Consider the following 12,500-nt stretch of genomic DNA (forward strand, 5'->3'; position numbering starts at 1 on the left):
GAGGGAGGAGGGGAGAGGGAGAGGGAGAGGAGAGGAGGGGAGAGAGGGAGAGGGGAGAGGGAGGGGAGAGGAGAGGGAGAGGATGAGGAGAGGGGGGAGAGGGAGAGGGGAGGAGGGAGAGAGGGAGGGGAGAGGGAGAGGGAAGAGGAGAGGAGAGGAGAGGAGAGGAGAGGAGAGGGAGAGGAGAGGAGAGGAGAGGAGAGGAGAGGAGAGGAGAGGAGAGGAGAGGGAGAGGGAGAGGGATGGGAGAGGGAGAGGGAGGAGGAGAGGGAGAGGGAGAGGAGAGGGAGGAGGAGAGGGAGGAGGGAGAGGGAGAGGAGAGGGAGAGGGAGAGGGAGAGGGAGGGGAGAGGGAGAGGGAGAGGGAGAGGGAGAGGAGAGGAGAGGAAGGAGAGGAGAGGGAGAGGAGAGGGGAGGGAGGAGAGGGAGGAGGGAGAGGAGAGGAGAGAGGGGAGGGAGAGGGAGAGGAGAGGGAGGGAGAGGGAGAGGGAGAGGGAGAGGGAGAGGGAGAGGGAGAGGGAGAGGAGGGAGAGGGAGAGGGAGGGAGAGGGAGAGGGAGAGGGAGGAGGAGAGGGAGTGGGAGAGGGAGAGGGAGAGGGAGGAGGAGAGGTGAGGGAGGAGAGGGAGAGGAGAGAGAAGGAGAGGAGAGGAGATGGAGGAGGGAGAGGAGAGGAGAGGGAGAGGGAGAGGGAGGAGGAGGAGAGGGAGTGGGAGAGGGAGAGGGAGAGGGAGGAGGAGAGGGAGAGGGAGATGGAGAGGGAGAGGGAGAGGGAGAGGGAGAGGGAGAGGAGGGAGAGGGAGAGGGAGAGGGGAGAGGGAAGAGGAGAGGGAGAGGGAGAGGGAGAGGGAGAGGGAGGGGAGAGGGGAGGGCGAGGAGGGAGGAGGGAGAGGGAGAGGGGAGAGGGAGGGGAGAGGGAGAGGGAGGGGAGAGAGGGAGAGGGAGAGGGAGAGGGAGGAGGGGAGAGGGAGAGGGAGAGGGAGAGGAGGAGAGGGAGAGGGGAGAGAGGGATGGGAGAGGGAGGGGGAGAGGGAGAGGGAGGGGAGAGGAGAGGGAGAGGGAGAGGGAGAGGGAGAGTGGAGAGGGAGAGGGAGAGGGAGAGGGAGAGGGAGAGGAGAGGGAGAGGGAGAGGGAGAGGGAGTGGGAGAGGGAGGGGAGAGGGAGAGGGAGGGGAGAGGGAGTGGAGAGGGAGAGGGAGAGGGAGAGGGAGAGGGAGTGGAGAGGGAGAGGGAGAGGGAGAGGGAGAGGGAGAGGGAGTGGAGAGGGAGAGGGAGGGGAGAGGGAGAGGGAGAGGGAGAGGGAGAGGGAATTAAAGAGTTGCCCCGAACCAGCACAACTGGAAGAAAGAGACGGGCAATCATAATGGAGAGAGACAGAGCGTGGTGGTAGACGGAGAGAGAGACAGAGGAACGGATGCAGAGCAATCATAATGGAGAGAGAGACAGAGAGAGAGAGGAACGGATACAGACCAATCATAATGGAGAGAGAGAGAGAGAGAGAGACAGAGGAACGGATACAGACCAATCATAATGGAGAGAGAGAGAGTTAGTTGAAAGGGCAGACAGACTTCCACCCCTAACCTTCAGTTCGTTCCTGATGAAGCTGAGTTTGAGGTCGGCGACCTCGGGGTCCTGGATACAGAAGTCCCACCCACAGAACACCTTGTAGCTCATGTGGATGTTGTAGCGGTTGCCTAGCAACCACGTGTGCTTGTAGCCTACAACCGTCCTGTTAAAAAGAGGTGATTCATTGTTATTGTTTTTAAAGCAGATACTTTGGCCCGTAACTGTTGCTCCCTGTGGACACATCTTTAACAGCGTATCCTTAGCTACGTCCCAATAATCTCTCCTTCCTGAAGTGTGTACTCGTTCACTACGCCCTACAAATGTAACAGCATTGGGTTGGTTTAGGCGCTAAGCAGTGGTTCCCAAACGTTTTATAGTCCCGTACCCCTTCAAACATTCAACCTCCAGCTGTTACCCCCTCTAGCATCAGGTCAGCTGTACCCCCCTCTAGCATCAGGTCAGCTGTACCCCTTCAAACATTCAACCTCCAGCTGTACCCCCTCTAGCACCAGGTCAGCTGTACCCCCTCTAGCACCAGGTTAGCTGTACCCCCTCTAGCACCAGGTCAGCTGTACCCCCTCTAGCACCAGGTTAGCTGTACCCCCTCTAGCACCAGGTTAGCTGTACCCCCTCTAGCACCAGGTCAGCTGTACCCCCTCTAGCACAAGGTCAGCTGTACCCCCTCTAGCACCAGGTCAGCTGTACCCCCTCTAGCATCAGGTCAGCTGTACCCCCCTCTAGCACCAGGTCAGCTGTACCCCCTCTAGCACCAGGTCAGCTGTACCCCCTCTAGCACCAGGTCAGCTGTACCCCCTCTAGCATCAGGTCAGCTGTACCCCCTCTAGCACCAGGTCAGCTGTACCCCCTCTAGCACCAGGTCAGCTGTACCCCCTCTAGCATCAGGTCAGCTGTACCCCCTTCTAGCACCAGGTCAGCTGTACCCTCTCTAGCACCCAGGTCAGCTGTACCCCCTCTAGCACCAGGTCAGCTGTACCCCCTCTAGCACCAGGTCAGCTGTACCTCCTCTAGCACCAGGTCAGCTGTACCCCCTCTAGCATCAGGTCAGCGTACTCTCAAATGTTGTTTTTTGCCATCATTGTAAGCCTCCACACTATACGATACATTTATTAAACATAAGAGTGAGTCTGAGTTTGTCACAACCCGGCTTGTGGGAAGTGACAAAGAGCTTTTATAGGCCCAGGGCACAAATAATAATAATCAATAATGTTGCTCTTTATGTAACCATTTTACATATAAAACCTTATTTGGTCATCGAAGATGGTGAATAAGTTAATGAGAAGGGTGTGATTGAAAGGATGTACATATCTCTGCAATGTTGGGTGGTATTGGAGAGAGTCTCAGTCTTACATCATTTCCACAGTCTTTGTCTGTATTTAGATTTTATGCTAGTGAGGGCCGAGAATCCACTCTCACATAGGTATGTGGTTGCAAAGGGCATCAGTGTCTTTAATTGGCAATTTGCCAAGGCAGGACACTCTGAGTGCAGCCCAATCCAGAAATCTGCCAGTGGCTTCTGATTAAATTCAATTTGCAATTTCGATGAGGCTCTCTTGTTCAGATATCGGTGGACTGGAGGCAGGGCATGAAAGGGAAAAGGAATCCAGTTGTTTGTGTCGTCCGTTTCGGGAAAGTACCTGCGTAATTCCACATCCAACTCACTCAGGTGCTTCACTATATCACATTTGACATTGTTCATAAGCTTGAGGTCATTTGCACACAAAAGAATCATACAGTGATAGAAAGACCTGTGTGTTGTTCTTGTTAATACAGACAGGAAAGAGCTCCAACTTCTTATCATAGCCTCAATTTTGTCCCGCACATTGAATATAGTTGCGGAGAGTCCCTGTAATCCTAGATTCAGATCATTCAGGTGAGAAAAAACATCACCCAGATTAGGGCTGGGCGATATGGCCAAAATATAATATCATGGTATTTTTTTAAATGACGGTATGAGAGTATTTGATGGTATTTGATGGTATTTGATGGTATTTGATGGTATTTGATGGTATTTGATGGTATTTGATGGTATTTGATGGTATTTGATGTGTTTATAATAAAAGTTCTACATGTGTTTATGAGTAGTGCGTGACCCTAGGGGTGGCAAAATATACATCTGTCTCCATTCTCTGATTGTTTTATACTGTTCAATTCAACTTCAACCCCCCAAAGTCATAATTAATAATCATCCATTTCTGCATTTGAGATCATTTCCACACTGCCACGTAGGGCTGCACGATAAGAGCAAGTCATCTGGGTTTTATTTTTTAACCAAATGTTGCAATTTGACTTGCGATTTAGAGCAAAACACTTGAGTTAATATATATATAATTATATATATATATATATATATATACATAACTGTTGGAATCATGGGAATATAATGTCTATTGTAATTATAAAGTTACAAACCAAACATTACAATACCGGTATAGAAGTTAAAGTAAAAACCCAAACCGGTCCCTGCATCAATACCGGTCCCTGCATCAATACCGGTCCCTGCATCAATACCGGTCCCTGCATCAATACCGGTCCCTGCATCAATACCGGTCCCTGCATCAATACCGGTCCCTGCATCAATACCGGTCCCTGCATCAATACCGGTCCCTGCATCAATACCGGTCCCTGCATCAATACCGGTCCCTGCATCAATACCGGTCCCTGCATCAATACCGGTCCCTGCATCAATGCCGGTCCCTGCATCAATACCGGTCCCTGCATCAAAAACCGGTCCCTGCATCAATACCGGTCCCTGCATCAAAACCGGTCCCTGCATCAATACCGGTCCCTGCATCAAAACCGGTCCCTGCATCAATACCGGTCCCTGCATCAATACCGGTCCCTGCATCAATACCGGTCCCTGCATCAATACCGGTCCCTGCATCAAACGGTCCCTGCATCAATACCGGTCCCTGCATCAATACCGGTCCCTGCATCAATACCGGTCCCTGCATCAAAACCGGTCCCTGCATCAATACCGTCCCTGCATCAATACCGGTCCCTGCATCAATACCGGTCCCTGCATCAAAACCGGTCCCTGCATCAAAACCGGTCCCTGCATCAATACCGGTCCCTGCATCAATACCGGTCCCTGCATCAATACCGTCCCTGCATCAATGCCGGTCCCTGCATCAATACCGGTCCCTGCCATCAAAACCGGTCCCTGCATCAATACCGGTCCCTGCATCAATTCCCTGCATCAATACCGGTCCCTGCATCAATACCGGTCCCTGCATCAAAACCGGTCCCTGCATCAATACCGGTCCCTGCATCAAACCGGTCCCTGCATCAATACCGGTCCCTGCATCAATACCGGTCCCTGCATCAATACCGGTCCCTGCATCAATACCGGTCCCTGCATCAAAACCGGTCCCTGCATCAATACCGGTCCCTGCTCAATACCGGTCCCTGCATCAATACCGGTCCCTGCATCAAAACCGGTCCCTGCATCAATACCGGTCCCTGCATCAATACCGGTCCCTGCATCAATACCGGTCCCTGCATCAAAACCGGTCCCTGCATCAATAACCGGTCCCTGCATCAATACCGGTCCCTGCATCAATACCGGTCCCTGCATCAATACCGGTCCCTGCATCAAAACCGGTCCCTGCATCAATACCGGTCCCTGCATCAATAACCGGTCCCTGCATCAATACCGGTCCCTGCATCAATACCGGTCCCTGCATCAATACCGGTCCCTGCATCAATACCGGTCCCTGCATCAATACCGGTCCCTGCATCAATACCGGTCCCTGCATCAATACCGGTCCCTGCATCAATACCGGTATGTCACAAAAACATGGTACACCGCCCATCCCTGCATCAATACCGGTATGTCACAAAAACATGGTACACCGCCCATCCCTGCATCAATACCGGTATGTCACAAAAACATGGTACACCGCCCATCCCTGACCCAGACAGGCCAGTCTTGTGAGAAAGTCATCACCATCCCTGACCCAGACAGGCCAGTCTTGTGAGAAAGTCATCACCGCCCATCCCTGACCCAGACAGGCCAGTCTTGTGAGAAAGTCATCACCGCCCATCCCTGACCCAGACAGGTCAGTCTTGTGAGAAAGTCATCACCATCCCTGACCCAGACAGGTCAGTCTTGTGAGAAAGTCATCACCGCCCATCCCTGACCCAGACAGGTCAGTCTTGTGAGAAAGTCATCACCATCCCTGACCCAGACAGGTCAGTCTTGTGAGAAAGTCATCACCGCCCATCCCTGACCCAGACAGGTCGGTCGTGTGAGAAAGTCCTCACCGCCCATCCCTGACCCAGACAGGTCAAGTCTTGTGAGAAAGTCATCCACGCCCATCCCTGACCCAGACAGGTCAGTCGTGTGAGAAAGTCATCATCATCAATAACCCAGATAGGTCAGTCTTGTGAGAAAGTCATCACCGCCCATCCCTGACCCAGACAGGTCAGTCTTGTGAGAAAGTCATCACCATCCATCCCTGACCCAGACAGGCCAGTCGTGTGAGAAAGTCATCACCGCCCATCCCTGACCCAGACAGGCAGTCGTGTGAGAAAGTCATCATCATCAATAACCCAGACAGGTTCAGTCGTGTGAGAAAGTCATCATCATCAATAACCCAGACAGGCCAGTCGTGTGAGAAAGTCATCATCATCAATAACCCAGACAGGCCAGTCGTGTGAGAAAGTCATCACCATCAAGCGGTCAGACAAGTGACAATTATGGTCAGTAAAGGAAACTTTAAGCTCGTCTCTCAATTCATAAAACGTGTCAATACTTTGCCCCTTGATAACCAGGTCACTTCTGTATGTTGTAAAAGTGTTACATGGTCGCTGCCCATATCACTGCATAAAGCTGAAAATACCAGAGTTCAGGGGTCTTGCTTTAAGGATCTGCCCCTTTTTTTTTAAATGTTCACTTAAAATGACATACCCAAATCTAACTACCTGTAGCTCAGGACCCAAATCTAACTGCCTGTAGCTCAGGCCCTGAAGCAAGGATATGCTTATTATTGACACCATTTGAAAGGAAACACTTTGAAGTTTGTGGAAATGTGAAATGAATGTAGGAGAATATAACACATTAGATCTGGTAAAAGATAACACAAACAAGAAGAAAAAAGAAAGGCCATAATGTATTATTCCAGCCCAGGTGCAATTTAGATGTTAGCCGCTAGATGGCAGCAGTGTATGTGCAACGTTTTAGACTGATCCAATGAACCATTGTATTTCTGTTCAAAATGTTGTATCAAGACTGCCCAAATGTGCCTAATTGGAATATTAATAACTTTTCAAGTTCATAACTGTGCACTTTCTTCAAAAAATAGAGTGGTATTATTTCAGTGTAATAGCTACTGTAAATTGGACAATGCAGTTAGTTACAAGAATGTAAGCTTTCTGCCAATATCAGATATGACTTTGTCCTGGAAATGTTTCTTGATACTTACAACCTCATGCTAATCGCATTAGCGCACATTAGCTCAACCGTCCCGTGGGTGGGACAGCGATCTGTAGAGATCCTTAAGAGGATTATTAATTAACAAAGGTACCCATTTTCATTGTAGTGTCCAAAACGTCTTTCAAGCTGTCAGGCATTCCCTTGGCAGCAAGAAAGAGCCTCTCGGTGGATGCTGCAGTGGACCCAAGTAGCATCGGGAGCAACTGCCTGCACGCGCATTACCACTCCACTATGTCTCCCTGTCATGGGCTTTTGCGCCATCAGTACAGATACCAACATGAGCAGCAGCTACATTTGGCTACATATGGACCGTTAGTGGAATTACTGTGAGAGAGTAACGGTTAATGTGATTGGATGTTCATTATTTGACTAGGCTACCTGTATTTGACATTGTGTTGTTATTTGGGGTTACGTTTAGGGATTAGGTTTAGGGTTAGGGGTTAGGTTTGGGGTTAGGGGTTAGGTTTAGGGTTAGGGGTTAGGTTTAGGGTTAGGGGTTAGGTTTAGGGTTAGGGGTTAGGTTTAGGGTTAGGGGTTAGGTTTAGGGATTTATGGTTAAGGTTAGAGTTACTGTTAGGGTTAGGCTAAGGGTCAGGGAAAATAGGATTTTGAATGGGAATCAATTGTTTGGTTCCCACAAGGATAGTAAAACAACATGTGTGTGTGTGTGTGTGTGTGTGTGTGTGTGTGTGTGTGTGTGTGTGTGTGTGTGTGTGTGTGTGTGTGTGTGTGTGTGTGTGTGTGTGTCTGACCTGCGACCACCATGACCAAACTGAGGATGAGGACGGTGAGGGTTCCGAGGAGGAAGAGGAGGGGCGTGTTCAGACACAGCAGGTCTAGAGAACTACGTGCATAGAACCCATAGAATACTGGAGAACGTTCTAGAAAACCCTGGAGGAGGGAGGGAAGAGAGGAAGGAGGGTGATCAAGAGGAGTAGAGAGAGGAGAGGAGAGGGAGAAAGAGGGTTAAATCACACACACTGTACTCCACAGGAGGTTGGTGGCACTAATTGGGGAGGACAGGGCTTGTGGGAATGACTGGAGCGAAAGGTGGAATGGTATCAAATACATCAAACACATGGTTTCATGTCATTCCATTTACTCTGTTCCAGCCATTACCATGGAACATACACAAATACCCCAAAATGTAAATCAAATGTATTGGTCACATACACACACACACACACACACACACACACACACACACACACACACACACACACACACATGTTGTTTTACAGCAGATGTTAATGGTCACATACACACACACACACACACACACACACCACACACACACACACACACACACACACACACACACACACACACACACACACACACACACACCACACACACACACACACACACCACACACACACATGTTGTTGGTTGGTCACATACACACGGTTAGCAGATGTTATTGGTCACATACACACGGTAGCAGATGTTATTGGTCACATACACACGGTTAGCAGATGTTAGTGGTCACATACACACGGTTAGCAGATGTTATTGGTCACATACACACGGTTAGCAGATGTTATTGGTCACATACACACGGTTAGCAGATGTTATTGGTCACATACACACGGTTAGCAGATGTTATTGGTCACATACACACGGTTAGCAGATGTTATTGGTCACATACACACGGTTAGCAGATGTTATTGGTCACATACACACGGTTAGCAGATGTTAATGGTCACATACACACGGTTAGGCAGATGTTATTGGTCACATACACACGGTTAGCAGATGTTATTGGTCACATACACACGGGGTTAGCAGATGTTATTGGTCACATACACACGGTTAGCAGATGTTATTGGTCACATACACACGGTTAGCAGATGTTATTGGTCACATACACACGGTTAGCAGATGTTATTGGTCACATACACACGGTTAGCAGATGTTATGGTCACATACACACGGTTAGCAGATGTTATTGGTCAATACACACGGTTAGCAGATGTTAGTGGTCACATACACACGGTTAGCAGATGTTATTGGTCACATACACACGGTTAGCCAGATGTTATTGGTCACATACACACGGTTAGCAGATGTTATTGGTCACATACACACGGTTAGCAGATGTTAGTGGTCACATACACACGGTTAGCAGATGTTATTGGTCACATACACACGGTTAGCAGATGTTATTGGTCACATACACACGGTTAGCAGATGTTAGTGGTCACATACACACGGTTTAGCAGATGTTATTGGTCACATACACACGGTTAGCAGATGTTATTGGCACATTACACACGGTTAGCAGATGTTTATTGGTCACATACACACGGTTAGCAGATGTTATTGGTCACATACACACGGTTAGCAGAATGTTATTGGTCACATACACACGGTTAGCAGATGTTATTGGTCACATACACACGGTTAGCAGATGTTATTGGTCACATACACACGGTTAGGCAGATGTTATTGGTCACATACACACGGTTAGCAGATGTTATTGGTCACATACACACGGTTAGCAGATGTTATTGGTCCACATGCACACGGTTAGCAGATGTTATGGTCACATACACACGGTTAGCAGATGTTAGTGGTCACATACACACGGTTAGCAGATGTTATTGGTCACATACACACGGTTAGCAGATGTTAGTGGTCACATACACACGGTTAGCAGATGTTAGTGGTCACATACACACGGTTAGCAGATGTTATTGGTCACATACACACGGTTAGCAGATGTTATTGGTCACATACACACGGTTAGCAGATGTTATTGGTCACATACACACGGTTAGCAGATGTTATTGGTCCACATACACACGGTTAGCAGATGTTATTGGTCACATACACACGGTTAGCAGATGTTAGTGGTCACATACACACGGTTAGCAGATGTTATTGGTCACATACACACGGTTAGCAGATGTTAGTGGTCACATACACACGGTTAGCAGATGTTATGGTCACATACACACGGTTAGCAGATGTTATTGGTCACATACAACACGGTTAGCAGATGTTATTGGTCACATACACACGGTTAGCAGATGTTAGTGGTCACATACACACGGTTAGCAGATGTTATTGGTCACATACACACGGTTAGCAGATGTTATTGGTCACATACACACGGTTAGCAGATGTTATTGTCAATACACACGGTTAGCAGATGTTATTGGTCACATACACACGGTTAGCAGATGTTATTGGTCACATACACACGGTTAGCAGATGTTATTGTCACATACACACGGTTAGCAGATGTTATTGGTCACATACACACGGTTAGCAGATGTTATTGGTCACATACACACGGTTAGCAGATGTTATTGGTCACATACACACGGTTAGCAGATGTTATTGGTCACATACACACGGTTAGCAGATGTTATGGTCACATACACACGGTTAGCAGATGTATTGGTCACATACACACGGTTAGCAGATGTTATTGGTCACATACACACGGTTAGCAGATGTTATGGTCACATACACACGGTTAGCAGATGTTATTGGTCACATACACACGGTTAGCAGATGTTATTGGTCACATACACACGGTTAGCAGATGTTATTGGTCACATACACACGGTTAGCAGATGTTATTGGTCACATACACACGGTTAGCAGATGTTATGGTCACATACACACGGTTAGCAGATGTTATTGGTCACATACACACGGTTAGCAGATGTTATTGGTCACATACACACGGTTAGCAGATGTTATTGGTCACATACACACGGTTAGCAGATGTTATTGGTCACATACACACGTGTTAGCAGATGTTATTGGTCACATACACACGGTTAGCAGATGTTATTGGTCACATACACACGGTTAGCAGATGTTATTGGTCACATACACACGGTTAGCAGATGTTATTGGTCACATACACACGGTTAGCAGATGTTATTGGTCACATACACACGGTTAGCAGATCGTTATTGGTCACATACACACGGTTAGCAGATGTTATTGGTCACATACACACGGTTAGCAGATGTATTGTCACATACACACGGTTAGCAGATGTTATTGGTCACATACACACGGTTAGCAGATGTTAGTGGTCACATACACACGGTTAGCAGATGTTATTGGTCACATACACACGGTTAGCAGATGTTAGTGGTCACATACACACGGTTAGCAGATGTTAGTGGTCACATACACACGGTTAGCAGATGTTATTGGTCACATACACACGGTTAGCAGATGTATTGGTCACATACACACGGTTAGCAGATGTTATTGGTCACATACACACGGTTAGCAGATGTTATTGGTCACATACACACGGTTAGCAGATGTTATTGGTCACATACACACGGTTAGCAGATGTTAGTGGGTCACATACACACGGTTAGCAGATGTTATTGGTCACATACACACGGTTAGCAGATGTTTATTGGTCACATACACACGGTTAGCAGATGTATTGGTCACATACACACGGTTACAGATGTTATTGGTCACATACACACGGTTAGCAGATGTTATTGGTCACATACACACGGTTAGCAGATGTTAGTGGTCACATACACACGGTTAGCAGATGTTATTGGTCACATACACACGGTTAGCAGATGTTATTGGTCACATACACACGGTTAGCAGATGTTATTGGTCACATACACACGGTTAGCAGATGTTATTGGTCACATACACACGGTTAGCAGATGTTATTGGTCACATACACACGGTTAGCAGATGTTATTGGTCACATACACACGGTTAGCAGATGTTATTGGTCACATACACACGGTTAGCAGATGTTAATGGTCACATACACACGGTTTAGCAGATGTTATTGGTCACATACACACGGTTAGCAGATGTTAGTGGTCAATACACACGGTTAGCAGATGTTATTGGTCACATACACACGGTTAGCAGATGTTATTGGTCACATACACACGGTTAGCAGATGTTATTGGTCACATACACACGGTTAGCAGATGTTAGTGGTCACCATACACACGGTTAGCAGATGTTATTGGTCACATACACACGGTTAGCAGATGTTATTGGTCACATACACACGGTTAGCAGATGTTATTGGTCACATGCACACGGTTAGCAGATGTTATTGGTCACATACACACGGTTAGCAGATGTTAGTGGTCCATACACACGGTCGGTTAGCAGATGTTATTGGTCACATACACACGGTTAGCAGATGTTATTGGTCACATACACACGGTTTAGCAGATGTTATTGGTCACATACACACGGTTAGCAGATGTTATTGGTCACATACACACGGTTAGCAGATGTTATTGGTCACATACACACGGTTAGCAGATGTTATGGTCACATACACACGGTTAGCAGATGTTATTGGTACATACACACGGTTAGCAGATGTTATTGGTCACATACACACGGTTAGCAGATGTTATTGGTCACATACACACGGTTTAGCAGATGTTATTGGTCACATACACACGGTTAGCAGATGTTATTGGTCACATACACACGGTTAGCAGATGTTA

At 47.7% G+C, this 12,500-nt stretch overlaps 1 pseudogene; it reads right to left on the reverse strand.

Moving 5' to 3' along the window:
- Nucleotides 1-1,457: 1,457 nt before the first annotated feature.
- LOC116373374 (transmembrane channel-like protein 7) overlaps nucleotides 1,458-12,500 on the reverse strand; it is a 21,954-nt pseudogene continuing 10,911 nt past the window's right edge.

Source organism: Oncorhynchus kisutch, unplaced genomic scaffold, assembly GCF_002021735.2.
Source record: "Oncorhynchus kisutch isolate 150728-3 unplaced genomic scaffold, Okis_V2 scaffold4032, whole genome shotgun sequence".
In the NCBI taxonomy this organism is placed as follows: Eukaryota; Metazoa; Chordata; class Actinopteri; order Salmoniformes; family Salmonidae; genus Oncorhynchus; species Oncorhynchus kisutch.